Below are 25,408 nucleotides of genomic sequence, written 5' to 3' on the forward strand. Positions count from 1 at the left end.
TTCTTATTTATTTAAGTTGTAAGTTTAATTATTTTCAAGACAATGCTTGTATTTTTGCGTACTTGAATTATATGAAATAAATAATTTGGATATTGACACGCGTATTTACTTTAGTGTCTTTTGAGCTATGATACAATTATGTTGCGTCCCAGCATATTCCGTCGTAGGTTGGGGTGTGACATGCGCTGGCAAAAATGACTGTTTGGCCTAGGGACCTGAGATTTGACCGTTGGGATTAGAGTAAATAAAAAAAACTTTTTTTACTTTTTACCTATATAAACAACCCCTAACTTAAAAAAAAATTCCAACACTCTCAATTCTCTCTACGCTACTTCAAAAAAAGATGTATACACACACACACACCATATTACTCATCTATATTTTTTAAAATGTATAGATCAATGGGGTGGGTGTTCCCGACCAAAAATGTCTTTTAGTCAAGATGACGATGACAACGTGTTTGGCACCACTGAGATGGAGCATAACTTGAGTCAACTACCACCACCGTCTCCCGACCTTTTTGTTCCGAAGACCAGTGGCGACACTTGGGCATAGTCATGAGGGTGACCGAAGTCATGGAATCAAAAATTTTCGGGTCGAAGATTCGGTTCGTGTCGGTGATTCGGTTCGGGTCGGGTCAAACAATATGACATCTATATATTAAATTTTTCTTCATTCATTCAAATGATTGTTCTTACAACAAAATAAATAAATAAATAAATTAAAAAAAAGTAGATAACTTCTAACCAACGAAGACCTAAAATATTAATGCTAATGCGAGAGGAAGGGTGAGTACCTAGAAGAAGAAATGCAAAGCAGCCGACGACCTTTAAGATCTTTGAATTTCTCAATTATGGATTCCATATCAAATGTTTCAACAATTTGTTTTTCTATGTAAACCACCAATCTTAGTTGATCAATTTCTCATGATTTACCTAATTAAAAAGATTCAATATGTTGAGTTAAACTAAAATTTCATCATACAATACCAATTACAAGTTTAGTTGATCAATTTTCTCAAATCCCCAATTTGACAATTACAAACCGTAATTTTATAATCCTTGAACATTAATCAATACAAATGCAATATAATGTTTAACAACAAAATAGAGGTGAATCATTACCTTGCAGACAAAGGCTGAGCAAAGGGCGGTGGGTAGCGAATGATGGACCATAGTGGCCAGAACAGGGGCGCGGGTGAGCATGTGAGGTAACATATTTTTTTTCCGAACCTTAATCAAAATTGCAATCCCTAGGTTTTTTTTTAAAACAAGTTTTGATTTTTACAAATAACCCCCTTCAATTTTAAGTATTGTAAAAATAAACCTTTAACTATTTAACTACTATTTTGTAACTTTTGTTTATAAAAACTGCGAGGTTTTATAAAAAAAATCAAACGATTAGGTATTATATATAAAGAAAAATCAGTGGTGGTAGTTACATTTTTGGAAAAACACATCAGGGTGACCACGCTTAATACATATAAAAATTTTCGGGAAAAATCGGGAAATTTACCCTATTAACTGAAAAAACGGTAGTGACCGGTGCCACCCCCGGTCCCCAAGAAGCTGTGCCCATTCCGAAGACACAAGAGGTTCGTAAAGAGGCTACCAAGGGCAAACGAGCCCTAAAAAAGAAGAACTAAGGAGGAGTGGGAGGCTCGAGCCGAGCGTCCAAGGAAGTCGTTCCAAAAAGAAAAACAACTCCTTGGAAAAAAAGAGAGGAGAAAAAGGCGTTGTGCGGTGCTTGGGTTAATACGAAGATCGACAAGCCGGTATTATTTTAACCTTTTTTTTGGTTTCATATAAAATTTTAAAAATATTTTTTAAACATATCTTTATTAAATTGTAGTGGACTATCAAAAGCACCGTATATTTTGGGGCAAAGTGCGAGAGTTGTTCTATAGGATGGTGGGAAGTAAAGACCATACCGACAATATGATATCGGGAAGATGGTACTCTCAAATTTGTCGGACTTTTTACAAATTTACATAATAGAAACAGTCGTCGAATGCGAGCGAGCGGGATCGATGATCTTCAAGTATACAAATTCACATGCGACAAATGGAAATTTAAAGTGTTCAACAAGTACGGAATGGTAAAAATGTGGGACGATGACTACTTGTGGCAAATACACAAGTCGTGCTCTAAACGGGTCGAGTTAGTTAAACCGGACCATAATGGTGGCTCAATACCAAAGCGTACGAAAACTACTTCATCCGGTGCATATGTCTCATGTAGTAGCTTGGATAAAAGATCAACCACAAGTCCTACGTCGACCACCCAGAAGGGACCGGGGAAAAAATCAACAAGTACCGAGTGTTGGTACATGATGTCAGTAGTTCAGTATATAGTGTCTGTAATCGAGTCGTTTGGATTTGTATTTTGTGTTAAGCGAAGTTAGCTAACAAGTTCGCTGATATAGGCGAACTTGTTAGATAAGCGAAGTTAGTGACAACTTCGCCTGAACATGCCAGGCGAAGTTGTCGTGTTTATAAGGATTAGGTTACGGCTGAGTTTGTAAGCGGTCGAGTTATTATTGTACGAGGTCCTGTAATCAGTGATTGATATCATGTGTTTCCAGTTGCAATATACAACGTGTCTTTGCTTATTGTAACGTGTGTTCGATCGTGTTAACGTATATCGTCTTCTACGCTCGTAACGTCTTACGTAGGGATTCCGCACCTACGTAGAATGAGATATTCCGTGTAGATCCGGTTGGGAACCTACAATTGGTATCAGAGCCTTAGGCTCTTATGCTATGGTTCGAGATCTGCGTTTTGGTGTTTCTGGCACGTTTCTGATGCGTTTCTGGCCGATCAGCGCCGCAGGCGAAGTTATTGGGTTCAGGCGAAGTCGCTTAAATTTTAGGGTTTAGGCGAAGATATAAGGTTAAGCGAAGTTATTCACAACTTCGCCTACCTCACAAGTTCGCTTATCATAGGCGAAGTTATCTGTCAGGCGAAGTTTTGGTTAGGCGAAGTTATGGACAGGCGAAGTTAAGGAGGAGCGAAGTTGACTTTAGGCGAAGTTAAAAAAAAAAATCTAACAAGTGGTAGGATAAGCGAAGTTAAAAACAAAAGTGGCAGATACTCCGGGTTGATCAAGTACCCAAAAAGTGGAGTATGTCGAGGACGGAGCTCAGGTTTGCTCCTCGCTGATATAGGAGAACTTGTTAGATAAGCGAAGTTAGCTAACAAGTTCGCTGATATAGGCGAACTTGTTAGATAAGCGAAGTTAGTGACAACTTCGCCTGAACATGCCAAGCAAAGTTGTCGTGTTTATAAGGATTAGGTTACGCCTGAGTTTGTAAGCGGTCGAGTCATTATTGTACGAGGTCCTGTAATCAGTGATTGATATCACGTGTTTCCAGTTGCAATATACAACGTGTCTTTGCTTATTGTAACGTGTGTTCGATCGTGTTAACGTATACCGTCTTCTACGCTCGTAACGTCTTACGTAGGGATTCCGCACCTACGTAGAATGAGATATTCCGTGTAGATCCGGCTGGGAACCTACAATTGGTATCAGAGCTTTTGCTCGTGATTGTGTGGTTCGGGATTATCACGCGGGTGTAGAAATCGAAACGTTCGACTATTCGCGGGACGAGTTTACCGAGTTTTTGTGTCCTACTCGCCTCCCACCATCATAAACAACCCATTACACCTTCACAAACCTCGTAAAATCCAGAAATCAAACCTGCAAAACCATCGTGTTCATCAGGCGAAGTTGCCGTCACTGTTTGTAGGGTTTAGGCGAAGATATAAGGTTAAGCGAAGTTATCCACAACTTCGCCTACCTTCTCAAGTTCGCTTATCTCAAGCGAAGTTACCCACAACTCGCCTACCTCACAAGTTCGCTTACCTTAAGCGAAGTTATACACAACTTCGCCGAATCAGGCGAATTTAAAAAAAAAGGAGCGAAGTTCAGAATCAGCGAAGTACAGACTTAAGCGAAGTTATCCACAACTTCGCCTACAGTACTGTTAAAAATAAAATTTTTATTTTTCGGGTTTCTTTGTGTTTTGTGAAAGATGTCTTCAATAAATATTACAAAACTGGTGAAGATGGAAGTGGAAGCGGGTTCAGCTACAAAGGCACCGAAGATGCTTAAGGGAACCGATTTTGTGGCATGGAAGGATCGGTTTGAGCAATATGTCAAATACCAAGATGCTAAGATGTGGGTGTGCATACAAGATGGTTACATTCCACCAACTGCTGAGTATGAGGGTCGTGATCAGATTAAGAAATACAAAGAGATGGAAGAAGAAGAAAAGAAAATGTATGAGGCTGAAAGCAAAGCTCATGCAGCGATAACAATGGCTCTTCCACAAGAGATTCTTCACACCTTCAGAAAGTATAAAACTGCTAGAGAGCTTTGGGAAGCACTTGAAAACCATTTTGAGGGTAATGTGGGGATTCGTGCATCAAAGATTAAACGACTTAAAACCCAATTCTCGGTGTTCAAGTACTTGAAGAATGAATCACTTGATGATATCATCACTAGATATTATCATCTGATGACCGAACTCAGCAACTATTCCATTACTTACAAAGAAGATGAGATCGTTGAAAAGCTTCTTGATGCTCTCCCACCGAAATGGGAGATGTACACTGTCTTGATGAGAGAAGACAAAGAGTTTGCCGACTATGACTTGGAAACAGCAGTCAACAAACTAAGAACTTTTGAACTTTACATGGTTCGTAAAGAGACACCAACTGATCAGGTTCAGGATCCAGGAATGTATGGTGCAAAAGTTAACTCAAGTTCAAGTTCGAAGTCTGAATCGTCTGCTTACTACTCAAAAGGAGACTCGGGCGCTAACTCAACACATGAAGGTCATGTATCTCTCAACATGAATGGTGATGTGTGTTTTGTAGCTGGTGGATCAAATGCTTCTAAACCTCAAGAAACTAAGAGTAGTTTTTCCCCAAGTGTTTCGAACAACAACTACTCAAAGATGCCCATGAGTGTTAAATCTGCTGAACAGCAGTTTGCTCTCTATGCATCTTTCATTGCTTCGTATGAAAATTACATTCAAGGTAAGATTGTTGATCCTGCAACGTTAGACGAAGACTATGATTAGATCGATGCTGATGATCTGGAAGAGATGGATCTGCAGTGGCAGATGGCGATGATTGTGAGAAGGGTTAAGAGGTTTATGAAGAAGACAGGTAGAAAGTTTGTTGGTGAGAGACCGGGTTTTGACAAGTCAAAGGTGCGATGTTATAACTGTCAGCAGAATGGCCACTTTGCGAAGGAGTGCACAAATGAACGTGTAGAACGTAGTCAAAACAGGTCTACACAACAGAATGGGGGTGGTAGTGAGAATAGAGCCATGATTTCCAGACAAAACGGGGAGTACAGCTAGAATCTGCATGTTGAGGAAGTTTTCGAACAGGCCAATTTGGCGAACATCGAAGCTGCAGATAGTGAGAAAGTGACTGGCGAAAATGAAGCTTTCATGGCAGAAGTGAAAGACCAGCTCTCCGAGGTAAGTACTAAACTCCCTTGTACTAAATGTGAAAATCTGTCTGAACAATTGACAACTATAACTGATCAGTTTGTTAGTTTAGATGCTCAATTTAAAACATTAAAAGAAGATCATCATTTCACTAAAGCTAGAGAAAACAGTTATAAAGTAAAAATAAAAGCTAGTGAGAAAGATATTAGGAGTCTTAAAGCAAATCTAGCTGAAAAAATTCAAGTAATTGATCTTAGCTATGAAGTGTTAGAAGAGAAAACCAAACTAATAGCTGAAAGGGATAAACATATAGCTGATCACCAGGTGAAAGTGGTGGAACTAAACAGGAAACTTGAGCAATTCAGAAATTCCTCCGCTATACTTGATCACCTCGTTAGCGATCAAGGTTCCCCAGTTAAAAGGGGAGGAATTGGATATCATGAAGTTCCACCACCGTAAAATCATAATTACACTTATGATCCTAGTAATAAGAAATCTGTTGATGTTGATTTTGGTCAGACAGTTCCGGTTAAGGTTACTATTAAAGAACCAGAAGTTAGTAAAGGCGAAACAAGTAAGCCTGTTTCGAGTGTTAAGATTTCCGCTCCTAGTCCTGTCTCATCAAACTCGGACAAGTCATCCAAGTCGAGAGAGACAAAAGAAGAGGCAGTGCTACCAAAAGGTGGAGAGAAACATAAAACAACTGAAAAGAAATCTCCACTAAACCCGTATGTCCCACCATATGTGAGACAAACTGGCAATAATGCAGCCTCAACATCTAAAACAACTATTGAAAAGAAAGTTGAACACAGGAGTTGTTTCAGATGTAATCAATTAGGACACCTAATTGCTGATTGCCCTCTGAAGCAGAAATTTAAAAGACTTTTTAAATCTTTTAACATGCCTTACTTGGATTGTGCAGAAGTAGATGAAAGAATAGCTTCGAAGATGCTTTACGATGAGGAAGACAATGTTGTGCAAAGACCGCTGTACGATGAATGTCAGCCTTCCTCGTCAAATGCTGTCGATACCCTTGCTGCCTCTACTGAAGAGGAATTCTTCAATCCTTTTCACTCTCAACAACAATCACCCATTGATGAGCTACATTCGAACCTGGAAGACAATCTGCAAGTCAGTGCGGTTCCGACTACGAGAGTTCACAAAAACCACCCTTTGGAGAATGTGATAGGTGATCTGTCCGACGGTGTACAAACAAGACAAAGCTTGAATGAGCACACCTGTGTTTACACAAGCATTAAAGATACAGGAATCATAAACGAATGCTTGTACACCTGCTTCATCAGCCAGATTGAACCAAAGAACTATCAAATGGCTTTTAAGGACAGCTCGTGGGTCGAAGCCATGCAAGAAGAATTAGCCCAGTTCAAAAAGATGGAGGTATGGAACTTGGTTGCAAAACCGAAGAATGTGCATGCAATTGGCACAAAATGGGTTTTCAAATGCAAGAGAGATGAGAAAGGGATTATTATCAGGAACAAGGCGAGGCTGGTTGTAAAAGGTTTTAATCAGCAAGAGGGGATCGATTACAATGAGGTGTTTGCTCCTGTAGCAAGATTGGAAGCCATTCGTTTGTTTTTGGCATTTGCTGCACATAAGGAGATGAAGGTATTTCAGTTAGACGTGAAGAGTGCGTTCCTTAACGGCAAAGTCGATGAAGTTGTGTACGTTGAGCAACCTCCGGGTTTTCCTGACCCAGACTTTCCTGATCACGTATACAAGCTAAGTAAAGCACTGTATGGGCTACATCAGGCTCCTCGTGCCTGGTACTCAACACTATCCGACTACTTGCTTGAAAATGAGTTTGAAAAGGGAAAGATTGATAGCACTCTGTTCTTCAAGAGAAAAGGAAGCGACTTTCTTCTGGTGCAAGTCTACGTGGACGACATCATCTTTGCTGCATCAAAAGTCGCCATGTGTCAGGAGTTTGAGGCCGTCATGAAAAAGAGATTTGAAATGAGTGCTATGGGTGAACTAACTTTCTTTTTAGGTCTGCAGGTTGATCAGAAGAAATATGGGATGTTCATTCATCAGACTAAGTATGTCCATGATGTTCTCAAACGCTTCAAGATGGAGGACAGCATTCCATTTGATACTCCAGTCTGCGTCAACCATAAATTGGGTGCTGATTTAGACAACGATGCAGACGTGGACCCAACCCAATATCGGGCAATAATAGGTTCTTTAATGTACTTAACTGCTTCTAGACCTGATATTATGTTTGTTGTTTATCTTTGTGCACGCTTTCAGGCAAACCCAAAGGAATCTCACTTGAAGGGTGCGAAGAGAATATTGCGCTATCTCAAAGGCAAACCTAAGCTGGGATTGTGGTACACGAGAGGAGGAGACTTGGAGTTGGTCGCCTACACGGATTCTGATTATGGAGGGTGCAATCAGAGTCGGAAGTCAACAACAGGTGGATGTCAGTTTCTTGGAGGCAGATTAGTGTCATGGCAGTGCAAGAAGCAGACCTCAGTCGCCATTTCAACCTGTGAAGCAGAATACATGGCAGCATCCAACTGCTGCTCCCAGGTTCTTTGGATTCAACAGCAATTGCGCGATTATGGTCTGAATTTCACTCATACTCCTATTTGCATTGATAATACTGCTGTTATCTCAGTAACTAACAATCCCGTAAAACACAGTAAAACTAAATATATTGACATCCGTCATCATTTTATACGGGATTGTGCTGAGAAGAAACTGATTGTGCTCGAAAAGGTTGATACGTTAGATAATTTCGCTGATTTGTTCACTAAAGCGTTTGACAAAAATCGTTTTTAAAACCTTGTTGAGCTGAATGGGATGATCAATCCCGAGTAACCGTGTTTTTGTCTTTACTTAAAAAAAAAGGGTCACTATCGCTTAGAATTATGTCGGTTGTCTCAGTTTGAAGGACATATCTTCGGATATGTTTGGTCCTCATTTCTACTTGTAGAATATGAGGATAGCCATTAACCAGATGACTGAAAGTGACTGGGGCGGTTTATGATGTGTTTTTATTCTTTCGCTGAAAATTAGTCGTTCAAACTTAGTTAGAAGGACACATACTCGTATGTGGTCGGTCCAGCTGATCCATTAGATCTTCAGGATAGCCGTTTACCTGAAAACTTCAATTTGATCGGGGCGATTGAAGTTAAAATTTTTCGGGAAATGAAATTATTTTTCAAGTATACTACTTCGTAAGAAGTTCCTTTACTATGATTAACAGAAAATTGATCCAACCTTGGAAAGTGATAGATATACTGATTCTGTGTGCTTAACTAGTGAAGTTATAAGGCCTAAAAGACTTTAGAACAGTCATTGTATGTCATGGTAGCTTTTTATGGTGCGTAAAAGTACAAGTGATACTAACTAAATCTACTCGATTTTATGTGGAAACTCCTTATGAGTTGTGCATGTCTCCATATATATCTTTCCGTATGATAGGCATAAAAGCGATTACCCAGTCATACACGAGCCCGTGAGTGTTCTGATTCCCGTGAAGATAGCATGTCAAGAAACTGCAGTGATCCAGATTCGGAACTTGCAGTTGTTTACTACTCTGAAGTTTGTGTAAATACTTAAAAAAAATGTGTGTTATTGAGACATTCTAGAGTTCATAATGTTAAGACTTCTCAATCAAGATGTTAGAATGGGAACGGGAAGAAGAGTCTGAAGATCGAAGAGTAATTACTATTTAATCAGACACTACGGGTCGAGGTCAACTCGGGGTGACTTGGAGAAAGCCAAATACGCTTTGAGAATAGATAGGAGGCATCATACTCTCTGAGTTGTTGCCCACTTAAGTTTTGAGCTTAATTGAACCTAACCCGTATCACAGAAACGATGAAAACCATTCTAAGTCATTTACCTGCTTACAACCTGTTTCTTTATGTCATAATACAGCTAAACACGGATCTGTGTGACAGTCACGTAATTAGTATGATTCCTGTTCGGATCTTTTCTAAAACATGGTAGTCCCTATCGAGACTGAAATTTGATCCCGTGTACTTTATTTTTAAAATTTTTCTACTTATGTAGTTGTATGATTTTATACCTGGTTACTTGGTCTTGATCGTAGCATTTAACGCTTTAAAGGATGTTTTATAACTTAATTGCAAATTGTTCAAAGTATGGGGTTAGTTTTGAAAATTTTAATATCAGCGAAGTTATCCCTAACTTCGCCTACAATAGGCGAAGTTATGGATAACTTCGCCTGTATAATTTTGACCCTATATAAAGGATTTTAATAGTCAAACAGTTCATTATTTTCAAACCGGCGAACTTATCTTCAAAAACCCTAAGCGAACTTATCGATCTACTCATCTGTGTTTTCTTTTCAGTTCTAATCCGTGAGTTAAAGGTGTGTAGGGCTGTAGTGTCATATTATCGCCATCTTTAACGTTAATCAAAGGTCGTTTCGACCCGATTCACGACCTCGTTTTTCCGAACCTTCAATAACCGATTTTCAAACTTACTTTCACGCCGTAGTAATCAACTGAATCGTCTAGATCTTCATAATATCATGTGTTTATCACCGAACATTCTCCAATTTGTCCAAATCACGTTGATTGAACAGTCTAATCTGTCGCCGTTTCATATTCGGCGAAGTTACAGTTTAGGCGAAGTTATCCGTAACTTCGCCTGAGGTTCAACTTCGCCTGATATTTAATTAGGTTACAGTACATGAGGCGATGTTGTGGTTAGGCGAAGTTATCATTAACTTCGCCTGGCCCCTTTTACTTAACTGTTATCCGGCGAAGTTCAAGTTGAAGCGAAGTTGTTCCCAACTTCGCCCCACCTCTAACTTCGCCTATACAGAACAGATCACAACTTCGCTCATGGTAACAGGCGAATTTGTGATTTGCTTTGACGTTTATCTAACTTAGTCTGTTTGATGCAGATATGGCTGCTGTAGCTGGAGCAGGCGGTGCAGGCGGTGATGATGGAGGAGACAACCAAAGACAGTTCTTCCCGGGTCATAACATGTACATAACATTAGACCCGGAGGCGAGCGGAGTTGATGATTTCCGCGAAATCATCACGTTTCTTTTACGCTCGCGTATATTCCACGCGATTACCACAACTCTGCCGATATCCTTGCCAAACATTGAGGATTTTTGGCAAACCGTGGAATATGACTGTCGAGTCGAGCCCCCGGTGATGCGAGCAACGGTCAACAATCAGATTGTTCAGTTCTCATCTGAACAGATCCGGGCGGCTTTACGGTTTGGAGATGAGACAAGAGATGATCCGACAGATTTCGTCGCTCCATTCCGTGATGGTGCGTTTCTGAGGATGGGATACTCTGGTCCCTTGAGAGATACTCAGAGAAGGAAGAGGTTCTTACTAGATCAGTGGCGCTTTCTCATGCATGTCATGATCGTGTGCATGTCAGGGAGAAAGGCGGGCACTGATGGCATGGGCGCGACCATGCAGTCAGCGATGACTGCTCTGACTTATAATAAGCGTTACAGCTTTAGTCAGATGGTCTTCTACGAGATAGATCGACAGAGAAGAGCGGTGGCGCATGAGATATTTATTATGTATCCAAGATTCATTCAGATGATCTTGAATCATGTGGCTCCAATGCTACCTCAGCGTCGCCCAATTAGATACGTGGAAAGTGTGAGCAAACGGATCTTCGCCCATTGCAGATCTTCCAGTGCGAGGAGCAAACCTGAGCTCCGTCCTCGACATACTCCACTTTTTGGGTACTTGATCAACCCGGAGTATGTGCCAGCTCGTGGGGACGAGTTTCGGGACCCGGCACCACAACAGGCAGGAGCACCTCAAGCTATACCTGCTGCTCCTGTTGTGTCACCGGAGGAGAATGTAGACCTTGACGCTGCGTTTGGCGGTCAAGGCTTCTTTGATATGGATCGGGTGGATCCAGAGGAAAATGTACAAGTTTCAAGTGTGAATGTGACTAGGACAGCTACAACGGTGGCTGATTCTGATTCTGATGATGAGTTGGCTGAAGCGAGACGAATTCTAGTTAACCAAGAACGGGTTCAAGGGAAAAGAAAGAGAACTGATGATGACAGCGAGTCAGATTATGAAGAAGAAGTTCATCAGTTGATTCGGAGATCAAGAAGGGAACGGGCAGGTGCAGGTTCGGGAGCCGGTGAGAGCTCAAGGGTGGTACGTTTCACCCCACCCGCACTGGCCGGTATGAATATTGTTCCCTCATCATTACAAGTTACAAGGCCAAGCGCCACGGACGTTCCCGTGGTGGCTACCTCATCTGCCTTTGGCCTCCCACCCACTACATTCCAACTATCGGCTCCGGAGATTGTATCGTTGCCACCTCCAACTCTTACTCCAACGGAGGTCGTGGCACGATTTATTGAGTCGACGGTTGTGGCCACTGCAGGGTTATCGGTGACGATACCACCTGCGGTTACGTCTATGCCTACTTCTGGGGTCCCGGTTACATTGGAAATCCCTCCTCAGTACACTCAAGATATATCACATCTGAGGTTTGATTTCGATGCAACCTTATCATACTCTGAATGAATAGCAGCACTTGAACGGGTCGTGGCAGAACAATAAGGGGTGAATCTTATCCAGACCCATGCTATTCAACGCCTCGTTGCAGAGAATCAGATACAGTCGTCCCTGTTGGTAGAACATGGCAAAATCATAGATGCTTTGAAGGAGTTCTTGGCATCTCAGGGGGAGATGAGCTGTAAAGGCGATGAGCTGAGGACTAAGAAGCGAAATGATAGAGACGATGATCCCAATGCATCGAAAGGTGCAGGTGGAGAGTTGCCAAGAACTGATCAAGCTCTTGGGACTTCCACAACTCAGGGGGAGTCGACAAGTGCAGCTGGTGGTGATGATGTGGTGGTAGTGGACGTTGAGGAGATGGATGATGAATTTGTAGGTGATGATGATGTATTACCGGTGGATGAGATAGAGAAGATTGGTGCAGAGATTGTTATTGAAAATGATATAGAAGAGGGAGAGATAGTAGAGGAGAATGTGGAGCATGAGATTCCAGAAGTCGATAAGGCAGATATGAGTCAAGAGATTGGAAATGATGAGACGGAATGGGAAGAGCAGCCAAGATGGAAAGAAGGCTATGCTCAATGGTTCGTAAAAACGAAGAAACCGGCGGTCCCTACTATGTTTAAGAAGAGTTACAACATTAGAAGCTATGCTGAATCGAGAAAGGGGATTATATGCTGGATATATGATGAGCAGTTGAGGCTCTTTGTAATTAAAAGATATGATGGCGTTCAGTACTTCAAAAGATTGTTGAGATCATTGAATACATTGCCACAATGTGAAGTGAAAGACTTAGCCAGATTGGGGTTAATAAACAGAAGTGATGATAACATGGCCAGAGTCATTGGGAAGATTGTTTGGAAGGAAAGTATAAAAGAGAAGAAGTTCGAGCTGTTGAAACCACAAACGGGAAAACTCATTGAAGACAAAGATAGAGGGATGAGAGCAGATGGCAAGCCTTGGATGATTATGAAGTATAAGCCGATCCGGTGTTTAAAAGAAGTGCCGATGAAACAAATGCCCAAGGATGTGCTGAAGGATCTGAAGTGGTGGTATGTAGATTGTGAAACAGCTGAAGCAGTAATGGAGGACGAAGATGAACAAGAGCTGCTGAGAGTCTATGATCCGATGCATCTAGTGAACTTGTCGCAAGCTGATCTGCAGGTGCTGAATGAGAAGAAGATATTTTATATTCCTGCTTGGAAAGACGAAGCGAAGAAATATCAAAGAATTGTATCAGTTTGTGTACGTGAAGGAGTTCATGCTTAAAGATGAAGATACAAGATTGTTGAAGATTACAAGACACGTGGTTGAAGATAAAGATTGAAGCTACTGCCAAGGGAGAGTCTGTTGGTACATGATGTCAGTAGTTCAGTATATAGTGTCTGTAATCGAGTCGTTTGGATTTGTATTTTGTGTTAAGCGAAGTTAGCTAACAAGTTCGCTGATATAGGCGAACTTGTTAGATAAGCGAAGTTAGTGACAACTTCGCCTGAACATGCCAGGCGAAGTTGTCGTGTTTATAAGGATTAGGTTACGGCTGAGTTTGTAAGCGGTCGAGTCATTATTGTACGAGGTCCTGTAATCAGTGATTGATATCACGTGTTTCCAGTTGCAATATACAACGTGTCTTTGCTTATTGTAACGTGTGTTCGATCGTGTTAACGTATACCGTCTTCTACGCTCATAACGTCTTACGTAGGGATTCCGCACCTACGTAGAACGAGATATTCCGTGTAGATCCGGTTGGGAACCTACACCGAGGTCGATCCAGAATTTGTCAAAGACGTCCACAAAATATCGATTAGTATCGAAGCGGTGGCCAGGGTGAAAGTTTCAAAACACAGATTTAGGAAGTTAGGCTTTCTTACCAAGGACTTTAGCAATATCGATCTCATGCACCAAGAGGTATTCGAACAAGAACAAGCGCTTGTTCTGGAGTAAATCAAAGCAGATCAAGAACGAAAGCGAAGAGCAGGAGGCGGCAGAGATGGGGAATAAATTTGTATTGTTATTATTAAATTTGTAATTTTTTTTATTTTTAGGATGTTTATTTTTTTTTAAATTTGTATTTTTTTAAATGTTTTTAGGATGTTTAATGTTTTTTTATTATATAAATTAGTTTTTTAGTTATATTATTATGTTATATTATAAAATAGAAACAAAATCATAAAATTCGCTGAAGCCATCGTTCGCTTGAACCACAACAGGCTCAGGAGGCTTCAGCGAGTGTCCAGTCAGCACTGCATGACACAATATTATTGGACGAATTCAGAGCCCGGCTTAAGCGACAATACATAGCCTTAGGGCAAAACCAAAATCCAAACCAAACTAAACCCTATATATTAATTTTTTTTCAAATATTATAACTCAATTTTCAACTTTTATATATCTACTAGTTGGTTCACTCACCGTTGCGACTGGGTTGGGTGTAAGTTTTTTGTTTTCCTTTGTTTATAAAAGGTTAGCGACAAATGATTTGTTGGTTGCATATGAAACGGTTTGTCCTTTTAATAAAATAATATATATAAATTGATTAAGTTTAGTGACAACAACGTGAATTTGATTAAAATTAAATAGAAATATTTGAAAACTTATATTTATTAAATCAATAAAGCATGAAACCGCCTAATTCAAGTGTTGAAGTGACCTATGGCTTCACACCAAACAACTATTACACAACGCACACCAGTTAAGTTCGTTGTTTAAAAATTTGCTTGCGAGTATATATATGCAAACACAAAGTTATTTGAACATTTATATTGTTCTTTGTTTAAAAATTTACTTGAAAGTGCATATATATGTGTAAAACAAAGTTATTTGAACATTTATATTTAAAAAATACAAAAATCAGACCATTTAAGAATTGAACTTGAGACATATTTTTCACACCCAACAACTTTAAACCATACCAATTGAATTCTTTGTTTTAAATCTTACTTAGGGCTTGTATATATGTAAAAACAAATTAGATAGTGGATAGTGGTGTACAAATGACGAAGCAAGGTTACAAACTATAATACACAAAGGCTCTCAAAATTGTTAATATATAAATTTCCAACGTCAATCATTTTAATTAATGTTGCAACTACCTATAACCAGGGAAGGCGATGGGGTGAGCAATGTGGGTGCCTGGCTGGTGCACTTTTTTCTGGGGCACAAAAGTTTTAAAAATTTCCAGATATTATGCATATATATATATATATATATATATATATTTCGAATACCCTAAATCTTATGTTTATTGCTGTTAGGTATGTCAAAAAATCATTCTAATACCATGATTTTGCTATTTTTTATGTTTATTGCTATAACTTTAATCATCATTTAAAAAGTTTTAGTGTACATTATTTAGTTCGTTAGGGCTTAAAGGGTATATTTTTTCCGGCTCGACCAAGGCACGTGAATTCTCAGAGCCGCCACTGCCTATAACATAGCTTGGAACAACATCACCACGTTGAACAAACACATTTAGCTTCTAGACTTTATAATTGAGCTTGAAACACCATACACGAACCATTTTCTACTTTAAAGAGAAAAAAAAACATAAAACTTACATTGGATAATTAGCCGCACTTAATCGAAATCGACCCATAACCGACATATGGTTAACCGAGCATTGAGTTGCGGTTATGGTCCAGTAACCTTCTGTGACCAAACCTCAGTTATGGTTATGGTTATGGTTAAGCCTTCATAACCAAACTGAACCTCCTTTGCGCACTCCTACACAATGGACTTCTTGTAGTTAATAAAAGATTACCATAATGAGAGATAAATTCATAAATAGATGGGTTTCATCTTGTCTTGTATAGGTATAAATCCATTATGTGGTTTATAGATGTAAGGTAGTAAAACTACCCGCAAGCTAAAGAATACCCCCCGCGGGCCTCTAACGCAATCCGTGGATTACCATTTGAGCATCCGCGAAGGGAACCCGCGGATCACAAAAAGGACCCCCACGTGCAAGGCCTCACGTGATATGTAAGAGCAGTTGTAACAAACTACTTCTAGAAGATTATTCCAACATTCCCTAACAGCGACATCAACCAATAAAAAGAGGACAGTTGGATAACCTGATAACCGTCCTAAACGGAGGCAGGCTATCATGTCCTATAGACGTGCGGCGCGTGTCCATTCAGATAGATCTGGAATATCTTGATAGTGACAACTCCACCAATCACCTTCCCTCTACCCTCGGCTATAAATACTCGAATCATCTCCATGAGGTATTCATTCACTCTCACACGATCAGAGCAATTACTTGTATCTCGTACTCTATTACCTACAATACAGTACTTATTCTCGCACCGGAGGGTGGTTACGGTAAGACCCCCATCTTGTCCTTCCCGTAACGAGACTCATGGTGTTTGGTTTTGCAGGGAATTAGCTGAAATTTGATCTCATCTGGCTGTTAGGACAACCAAACTTAGGAAACACTAGATTCGGACTATCCAGTTCGATTTGTGCTTCTTCATTGGTGCCATCCGGTTTTTAGCTAGATTTCACGGTTTTTGAAGGTTTTTTGAAGTTTTTATGGTTTGAAACGATGAGTCAGTACCAACAGTTTCCCGCGGCCACACCGGCGAAAGGGAGACTGACCAAAATTTTCGAAGATCCGGTGGCGGATTTTGGTAGAACCTCGTCGGAGCACCCGAACTCCGGCTTTGGAAAACAAAGCCGGAGATTTCCCCAGGTTTGACGGTGATGAAACGCGAGTTCGTCATCAGTCCAGATCTAGAAAAGCTATCTTGACTCCGGAGGAGTGGTACCAGCAAGAGTAGGAAAAATTGAAGGACGAATATGATAGAATGGTGAAAAATAGCTAGTTGCAGGCAAGAACCGTGGTTTATGATTCGCCATCTCCTACGCCTCCACCGGTCATTCGGTGAAGTCAAATTACTCTAGAAATGGAGGTCGTTGAACAATCAACTGAACGACAACAAGGAGGAAGTCATGACAGCGGCCGTCCGATCCAGCGGGTCTTATCCCGTAGGGTCGTGTATGATCAGAGCCATGCTTCCCAAAAGCAAAGAGGCTTTACGTACCAAGAAGAGGGTTATGCAAGTAATGACAGCCGTGCGCTTGGTAGGGAAGGCACCAGTCAGATGCGAACACTGGTAAAGCACACTGAGTACTGCAGTGATGCTGAAGAAGATTTCACGAATCCTTACCGGCCGGCTGCGTTCGCAGAAAAGTCAAAATTCATCCCGCAAATCGCTACCGCTCCCTTCTACATGAATGCCAAGATCCCAAGCAACCTTGATAAGTACAATGGGATGACTGATCCAAGTGAAAATAACAAATAAAAGAACCTTGGTAAGCGAATCGCTACCGCTCCCTTTTTCTTAAGCAAATAAACAACAATAAACGTGTTTTGATGAAAATAACAAATAAAAAGATGCCCTTGTTTAAAACTGTAAGAAAAGAACATTTCTTGTATCATCGTGCCATTAACCTAACTTTTAAAACAAGAACAATGTGAGTAGGCATCACGTAGCATTTCCAAAAAAGAAGTTAATTGCACCTAAAATGTACCTTTTCCCTAAATTCAAAAAATACAGTCTAAAACACATTTATTCGGTATTCCCTCAACCTGGAATATTATCCATATTATGACAAAATTTTGAGTCTTTTAAAAAGCTAATATGGTTCTTACAAAACATCTTCAATATTCTTCACATTTAACAAAAAAGATTATTACCAACCGCAATATTGATTGATGTGGTCCCTTTATCTCGCTTTTTCTAGGGGATACTATACGAAAGACAATTTATGCCGACATTACGCTCTAGACCAAATAAGTGGTCTGTTAACCAGCAGCAGTGAATCTAAGATCATATTTACCTCGTAATTTCTCGAATACTTGCGAATGATCAGGAATACAGGATACTTTTAATTTTAGAGTAAATGTCCATTTTCGTCCCTGTGGTTTGCTACTTTCGCCACTTCAGTCCAAAGTTTGAAATTTTGTCAATTTAGTCCTTATAGTTTTAAACATTAGCCAATTACGTCCTCTAGTCTAACATCATCCAACTATGCCGTTAGTTTAAGGGGTATTTTTGTCTTTCTTCTATTTATGTTTAGTTAATGGCCAGTTTCGTCCCTGTGGTTTGATACTTTTGCTACTTCAGTCCAAAATTTGAAAATTTTTCAATTTTATGTTTGATTTATTCAGTTTTTTTTTCTTTTTTTTTTGTCTATAGCCTTTAAGAGCATAAGCCAAGCCCAAAATCACCAAGCATCGACCAAAACAGGTTTACGTTTACTCTGTCGATAACAATAATCATACCCCCTCGTATTTAGTTTCTAGACATTTTCTAAACTCTCCCTCATGGTGGAATTCATTGGTAAAGTGGTCAAGGTAATTCCCTAAAACCGTACTATACCGATAAAACTAAAATCGTTTCTTTGGTTAATGCATAATAGTTACGGTTTAGAGATTAACATATTGTAGCAAACATCTTGGTCGAAATCACATCAGGAGGTCAAATATCCCGCATTTCCATGTTTGCTCAAGAAATCTATACACTAGATCGCATGTGTGTTCTTCAAATCGTGGTGTTGTTCTTGAATTCTTCATATCGACTACAATTCTAGGGTTGAATCCGACGAATTCAAGAACAATACCACGATTTGAAGAACACACATGCGATTTAGTGCATTAATTTCTTGAGCAAACATGGAAATACGGGATATTCGACCTCCTGATGTTGATTTCGACCCAAATGTTTGCTACGATATGTTAATCTCTAAACCCTAACTATTATGCATTAATCAGAGAAACGATTTTAGTTTTTTCGATATAGTTCGGTTTTAGGGAATTACCCTGACCACTTTACCAAATTACCAATGAATTCCATCATGGACTGAAGTAGCAAAAACAAAAAAAAAAAAAAAACTGAATAAATTAAACATAAAATTGACAAATTTCAAACTTTTGACTGAAGTAGCAAAAGTATCAAAGTACAGGACGAAACTGACCATTAACTAAATATAAATAGGAGAAAGACAATAATACCCCTAAATCTAACGGCATAGTTGGATGCCGTTAGACGGGGGGCGTAATTGGCTAATGTTTAAAACTATAAGGACTAAATTGACAAAATTTCAAACTTTGGATTGAAGTGGCGAAAGTAGCAAATCACAGGGACGAAAATGGCTATTAACTCTTTTAATTAAAACATACCTTTGAGGTTTATGTTTGAAATCACTCGAGTAGCCCAAAACCATATCAAACGAACTCGGAATTGAGTGATTCAAGCGGCCACGCGACCGGGTCGCTGAGCTCTACCAGCACCGCCTGCTTCCACCGCCACCATCACTGAAAAACCCAAACAGTCACTGGAAATATTCATTTTCCACTGTTATGATTTTGCTGATAAAATATGAACTTCCCAACTTTTGATCGAAGATCTGATTGGTGAGAATCTTCATTTATATGTCATGAACACTCAGTTAAAATTTAAGACCGATCAGACGGTTAGATCTCTGAAAATCGTCGGATCTTTGCAGGTGGCTCTCATAAAAACAAGATTTGGTAAAGAAGGAGGTTGGAGGTGATGAGGATTATAAAATGAGATGGTGGCTATATTTATAGGAAGGGTGTAGGGTTTCATGTTTTACTTTTCATCTAATGACACTTAGTCCCCTCATACTTTAGATAATTACATTTATCTTCTATAATTTCATTTAAACTCGTTTCTTTTAAATATCTCATGAAACTTGGGATGTTACAAGAAAATAATGTGTGAAACTCCTAACTTATTTATTAGTTACCAAAAAACAAAGCATGAAAACTTTAATAATATGCCCTAGTAATTAATTAAACATATAATAAAAAGAAAATTATATGATTGGCTGAAAGGACTTCTCGCACTTCTCGCAATAAGAAACACTTCTGAAATGAATCTAATCCTATATATGTGTGTGCGTGTGTGAGTGTGTGCATATATATATATATATATATATATATATATCAAACTTGTGTATTAATCACCAACTTTATGCTGACAAATATTATTTTTACGCATGTTACATGTATGTTGGTGTGGTGATTGCAAGTTATGAAGTCATTTAAATTTTCCTTTATGTTATATTTCCAAAGACAATGTATCATGTTCTATATTTATCTAATAATGTGTATTGAGATTGATATGAATAAATTAAACAATTATTATTGCTTTAATAGTGTCTTGAGCCTTTGAGCAATCAACGTTACACCCCGATTTATAATCCGCCTTGTATCGGGGCATGACACATACCGCCTCTAATGGACCGCTAGGAAAATGCGTGGCACTCCACTGAGCCGCCATTTCATCGTACCTTCGGATACTTGTCAAAACGTGTTAGGTTCGAAAGTTATCCAGCCTTTAGTGGACCGTTAACTAGGGATTAGCAAATGGTACTGGGTCAGGTACCGGTGTCGGTGCCGAACCGAGTACTTTCGGTACCAAGTTTTTGAGATTTCGAGATCGGTAAGGTACCAATGTTTTATCAACTTTTTTTCTTTGTTTGGGTACCTTACCGTACCAAGCATTTTCGTTACCAGTATCGAGGTCATCCCTACCACGCTTGCACCGTTAGTAGTCTGTCAAAGCAATGAGTCATCGACGCATGTCATATGTTGGTGAACCGTTATCTGCCACGCATCAGTTACTAGGTTAATTACTTAACTGAGTTAACAAACCCATAGCGAACCGTCAGAGTTTAGGATAGCAGTCTGTTGACCGTCTTTAGCAGAATTACACTTTAGTTCTTGAACTTTAAATTTAAGTTAAATTAAGAAATGGCCCTTTAACTTTGAAAGTTTTCGTATTTTGCACAAAATTTTCAGGATGGCACACACATTCTTGGGTAGCCCGGACTTGCTCGCTATCTGAGTGTAGTCATCCAAAAAAAGATAAAAAATTATGTAACATAGGACTAATAAGATTGAATCTTCTAAGAGATAATAGATTTATAGTGCATTTGTTATGTGTATTGATCGAGGAGAGCAGGAATAATCTAATAGGAGTCGAAATCGTTGTGTACTAGCATAAGTGGGAATATGTGTCAAGTTATGGGAACTAATATTGGACCGGGAAAAAAAGGGGGAGAAAGTAAAGTCCAAACTCATATGGTACGAAAAAGGAAATATTATTTCAGGTCGGAACTATCAATCTATTTGATTTATAAGATAATATATAAGTTGCAGCCTGTGGACATATGTTACCTTGTCACCAAACTCAAGATCGAATTAATACACAGAAATACAAACGAACACATGATATTTAGGGTAAACTTCTTCGTATTATTATAATCACAAAACTAACTCAAAACTTGACTACAATAATCCCCAATACAATAACCCTAAAAATAGCTATGAATCTATAAGGTGGCCCAAACTTGGCCAACAAATAATAACAATATAATAAAACCGTAATTGTAGCCTCATAAACTCATTACAACATTAGTGAATCACACGAGTCCAAATAAATCTAACCCGGCCATCTACACATAGCGGGCCTATATTGATGGAAACTACACACAACCCACGTTAAAAGTGTGCTCTTTATTTTCTCTGTCTACATGTTTGACTCGTTTTGTGGTGTCTACATCTTTAATTCTTTTTGTGCATTGGTTTTCCGTGGTGCCACCAAATTCCTAACATGTTCTAGAACCAAAATACAATTCTAGGTTCTAAAATCATTAAAATAGAAGCTAGGTTCAATAACAACCGTACATTTATATACCGTGAATCTAGGCGTTGAGCGTGTGCCAAGTGTCAACCACCTCTACCTCTACCTCTACCTCTACCTCTTCCTCTTCCTCTCTGTGCACTGAATCTGGGTTTTGACAGGGAATACTGTTTTGGAATCCTAGGAATTTAACACGCAAGAGACATACATGGCAAGAAAAACCCAAATTGAATTGTGAATTGAATTGCTGTCCAGAGTTCAACCTTTTCGGTTTGAGCCCATAGAATTCGCCACTTCAAACAATGAATATGCATGCAAAAAAGAAAAAGAAAACAGATATCATAACACTTTAAAGAAAAATCTATTTAAAAAAAGAAAACAACGTACACGCCAACATGGTGATAGAGGGGAGGTGTCGATGCATTGACAACATGGTTTGTGATGGTGGTTCTTGAATAACACTATGATGTTCTTGCTCTAAACAACTAACGTGTTTCCGGGTACTTTATTAAAAAAGAGAAATGGAAATAAACTAAAAAATATTTGTCTTCATAAGCTTTTTAATAAACAAAGTGAGAAGAAGATAAAGGAAGATTTTTGAATAAATGGACCGGTTTTGAGAAAAAATTATCAAATAAAAATGTAAGATTATGTCATTTACGGATTTAATCTTCTATTTAGAGTTTAGACCAAATGTAGTGTGGGGGGGTTAGTTAGCGGAAAGTCACGTCATTGTCACGTAAGCGAAGGGTGTGTTGGAAAATATGGTGAATGGATATTGGGAGGTTTTATTAAATGTGACTCTTTAAGTGGTGAATTGAAAACTAAACTCTTAAGAGATGTTTAAAATAAAATTATTTTAGAGATTATGATCTTATATGTGTGTGTGTGTGTATTTGGGAAATTACGTGCATATTACAACATGTTGTGTTTGATTTTTAGAGATCATGGTGCAATCTTAAATTCTATGCCGTGTTACAAAACATAATGTTTGATTTAACCGTTTGGTTTTAGAAACGATTATTATAATCGTTTGTATTCTAACTATAGTGTTAGAAACGGTCTTGAAAAACCATTGTGATTTTATTGGTTTTAAGGATTTTTGCAATCGTTTATGTCTAACAATTGTGTTAGAAATGGTTTTTAGTAAAACATTCGTTTCTTGTAAACGTTAATAATCTAACGTGCCCATTAGATTGGGTCTATCGGTTTTTGTAAACGCTTCATTTTCTAGCATGTGTGTTAGAAATGATTGTTTGTTTTATAAAATAATATGTTTAAAACACCTCGTTTCCACATGTTTGAATATCTAGCATGCGTGTAAGACACGATTTATTGTATATATAAACATGTGTTTAACATTTTGTGCAAACGCTAATTTTCTAACGGGCATGTTAGAAAATAGTGTAGTGAGACGTACATGTTTATTTGGTGAAATTGTGCACAAAAGATTCCACGTGTGTTTGTTCATATTCCTCCAACTAAGGTACTAATAATTTAAGCATTAACTCGGTGTAAATTGAGCGACTTTTGGGCTATACACTAGAAAATCCAGTACAAATAAAAATATCTAATGGGATACAAAAAGTGTCACAAGAAATCAAAGAAGTGCCACTAAAGTACTATGTTGGAATGAGTGACACACGAAAAAAGTGCCACGAGAAGTGCTACCACTAAAGCCTTTTAGTGACACTTTTTTAGTCTGCCACTATAAACTTTTGGGCTTTTAGTTGCATTTTTTTCCGTCTGCCATTAAAAAACTTGGGACTTTTGGTGGCACTTTATTTCGCTTGACACAATAAACCTTTAGATTTTTAGTGACACTTTTTTCGTCTAGCACCAAAAACTTTTAACTTTTAGTGACACTTTTTTGCACTGCCAATAAAAACTTTTGGACTTCTAGTGACACTTTTTTGTTTGCCACTACATTGAACCTGTGACACTATTTTTGTCTGCCGCTACAAACCTTAGGATTTTTAATGGCACTTTTTTAGCATGCCATCGCAAATTTTTGGGATCTTAGTGACAAATATCATAATAATTCTTCATCGCAAATAACATTTAAGATAAAAATAAAACTCCTAAACATAAATATCATAATAGCTTCACCACAAGCAAAAGTTTGATCACATACCAAATGTCTAATAATTCTTAATAAGTCAAAATATCAAACATATAAAAAGAAAAGTAACACAACTGAACAAAAACTAAAAACTTCACCACGCTGGTTAAGCTCTTTCACCATCTTCAACACGCTCATTAACCTCTTTCTCTATAGTTTTCATGCAAAGTACCTAATAAGAAAAACAAACACTTTTCAACATGTAAACAATATGGACACTAACTTGTGTAACCGGTTTAAATATTAACCTAAAACCAATACTATCCTATTGAAATCAGCCATATCAACACTAGCCTTGTTTGGGGATGCAAACGAGTTGAACCACTCGAGATTGGCTCGTGAAACAGCTCGAGCCGAGCCTAAACAAGCTCGAGCTCGAAACCGAGGCTAATAGTAAGCTCGTTTAATAAACGAATCCGAGCTTCACTTTTTGAGCTCGAGCCGGATCGTGGGTGTGACAACTGCCCAATCCGACCCGACCCAGGTACCCGTTTTCGAATCCGATTCTTTTTATGATTTAAAATTTGTTTATTAATCTTTGTAAATTTAACATTTAATAAATTATATATATATATATTTTTATATTACTTACTAATAATAATAATTCCGTCCCGCCTTTTTCTCTCTTGTCGCCATCTCGCCTCTGTCTCTCTCTTGTCGCCGTCCCGCCTCTTTCTCTCTCTTGTCGCCGTCCCGCCTCTTTCTCTCTCTTGTCGCCGTCCCGCCTCTTTTCTCTCTCGTCGCCGTCCCGCCCCTCTGCTTAACCCTTGCGCCTTGAACCTTCTTTTTCTCTTAACCCTTTGCTTGTCCTTTGGTTCTTCCCGCCTAAGGATGTCTGCGCAGCTCCACGCGCCAGACTCCTTACAAGGAAGCCTGCGTGAAGACCGGCTGTTCCTGCGATACGCGAGACGAATTCTTCTCAGCGCGCTAAGAATTGTAATTCTTCTCGCAGCGCGTTAAGAACGGTAGTTCTTCCTGCGACGCGCTAAGGATTGTAATTCTTCCCGCGGCGCGCTAAGAATTGTAGTTCTTCTCGCAGCGCGCTAAGAATGGTAGTTCTTCCCGCGACACGCTAAGAATGGTAGTTCTACTCGCAGCGCGCTAAGGATTTAAGTTCTTCCCGCGACGCGCTAAGGATTTAAGTTCTTCCCGCGACGCGCTAAGGCTTGTTCTGTCTGCCTTCGCCCTCGCGCGTGCGCTCGAATCTTCTCGCGCTAAACCTTAAGTCTTTTCTTCTGTTTAGGTCAGCCTGTATTCTTTTGTGATATCTTATCTTCTGTCTGAATAATCACTTTCGGCGCAGCATGCGCACCAATCCTATTGGTTGACAGATAAAGTGACTGACATAATCTTTTGAAATCTTCTTTTGCATGTCTTGAACAGTGTTTTATCTGACTCCTCCCATGCTTTATTCTGTAACCTGTCAGCCCTTTTTCCTGTCCCCCTGCTGCCATATCTTTTGGGTATCTTTTGCTTTTGTTTTCTTATGCTTTTTAATATCTTTTGCTTGATTTGTTGAGATCTTTTCCTCTTTTCTAGGGATTGTGTTCCCTAGGGTTTGCCTATAAATTAAACTATTTTCTTAACACTACACACACTACAACACTCCCCAAATCTCTCTCCCTTTGCTCTC

Source organism: Bidens hawaiensis, unplaced genomic scaffold, assembly GCF_021521415.1.
Source record: "Bidens hawaiensis isolate Kalapana, Puna unplaced genomic scaffold, B.hawaiensis_p1.1 tig00033476_1, whole genome shotgun sequence".
In the NCBI taxonomy this organism is placed as follows: Eukaryota; Viridiplantae; Streptophyta; class Magnoliopsida; order Asterales; family Asteraceae; genus Bidens; species Bidens hawaiensis.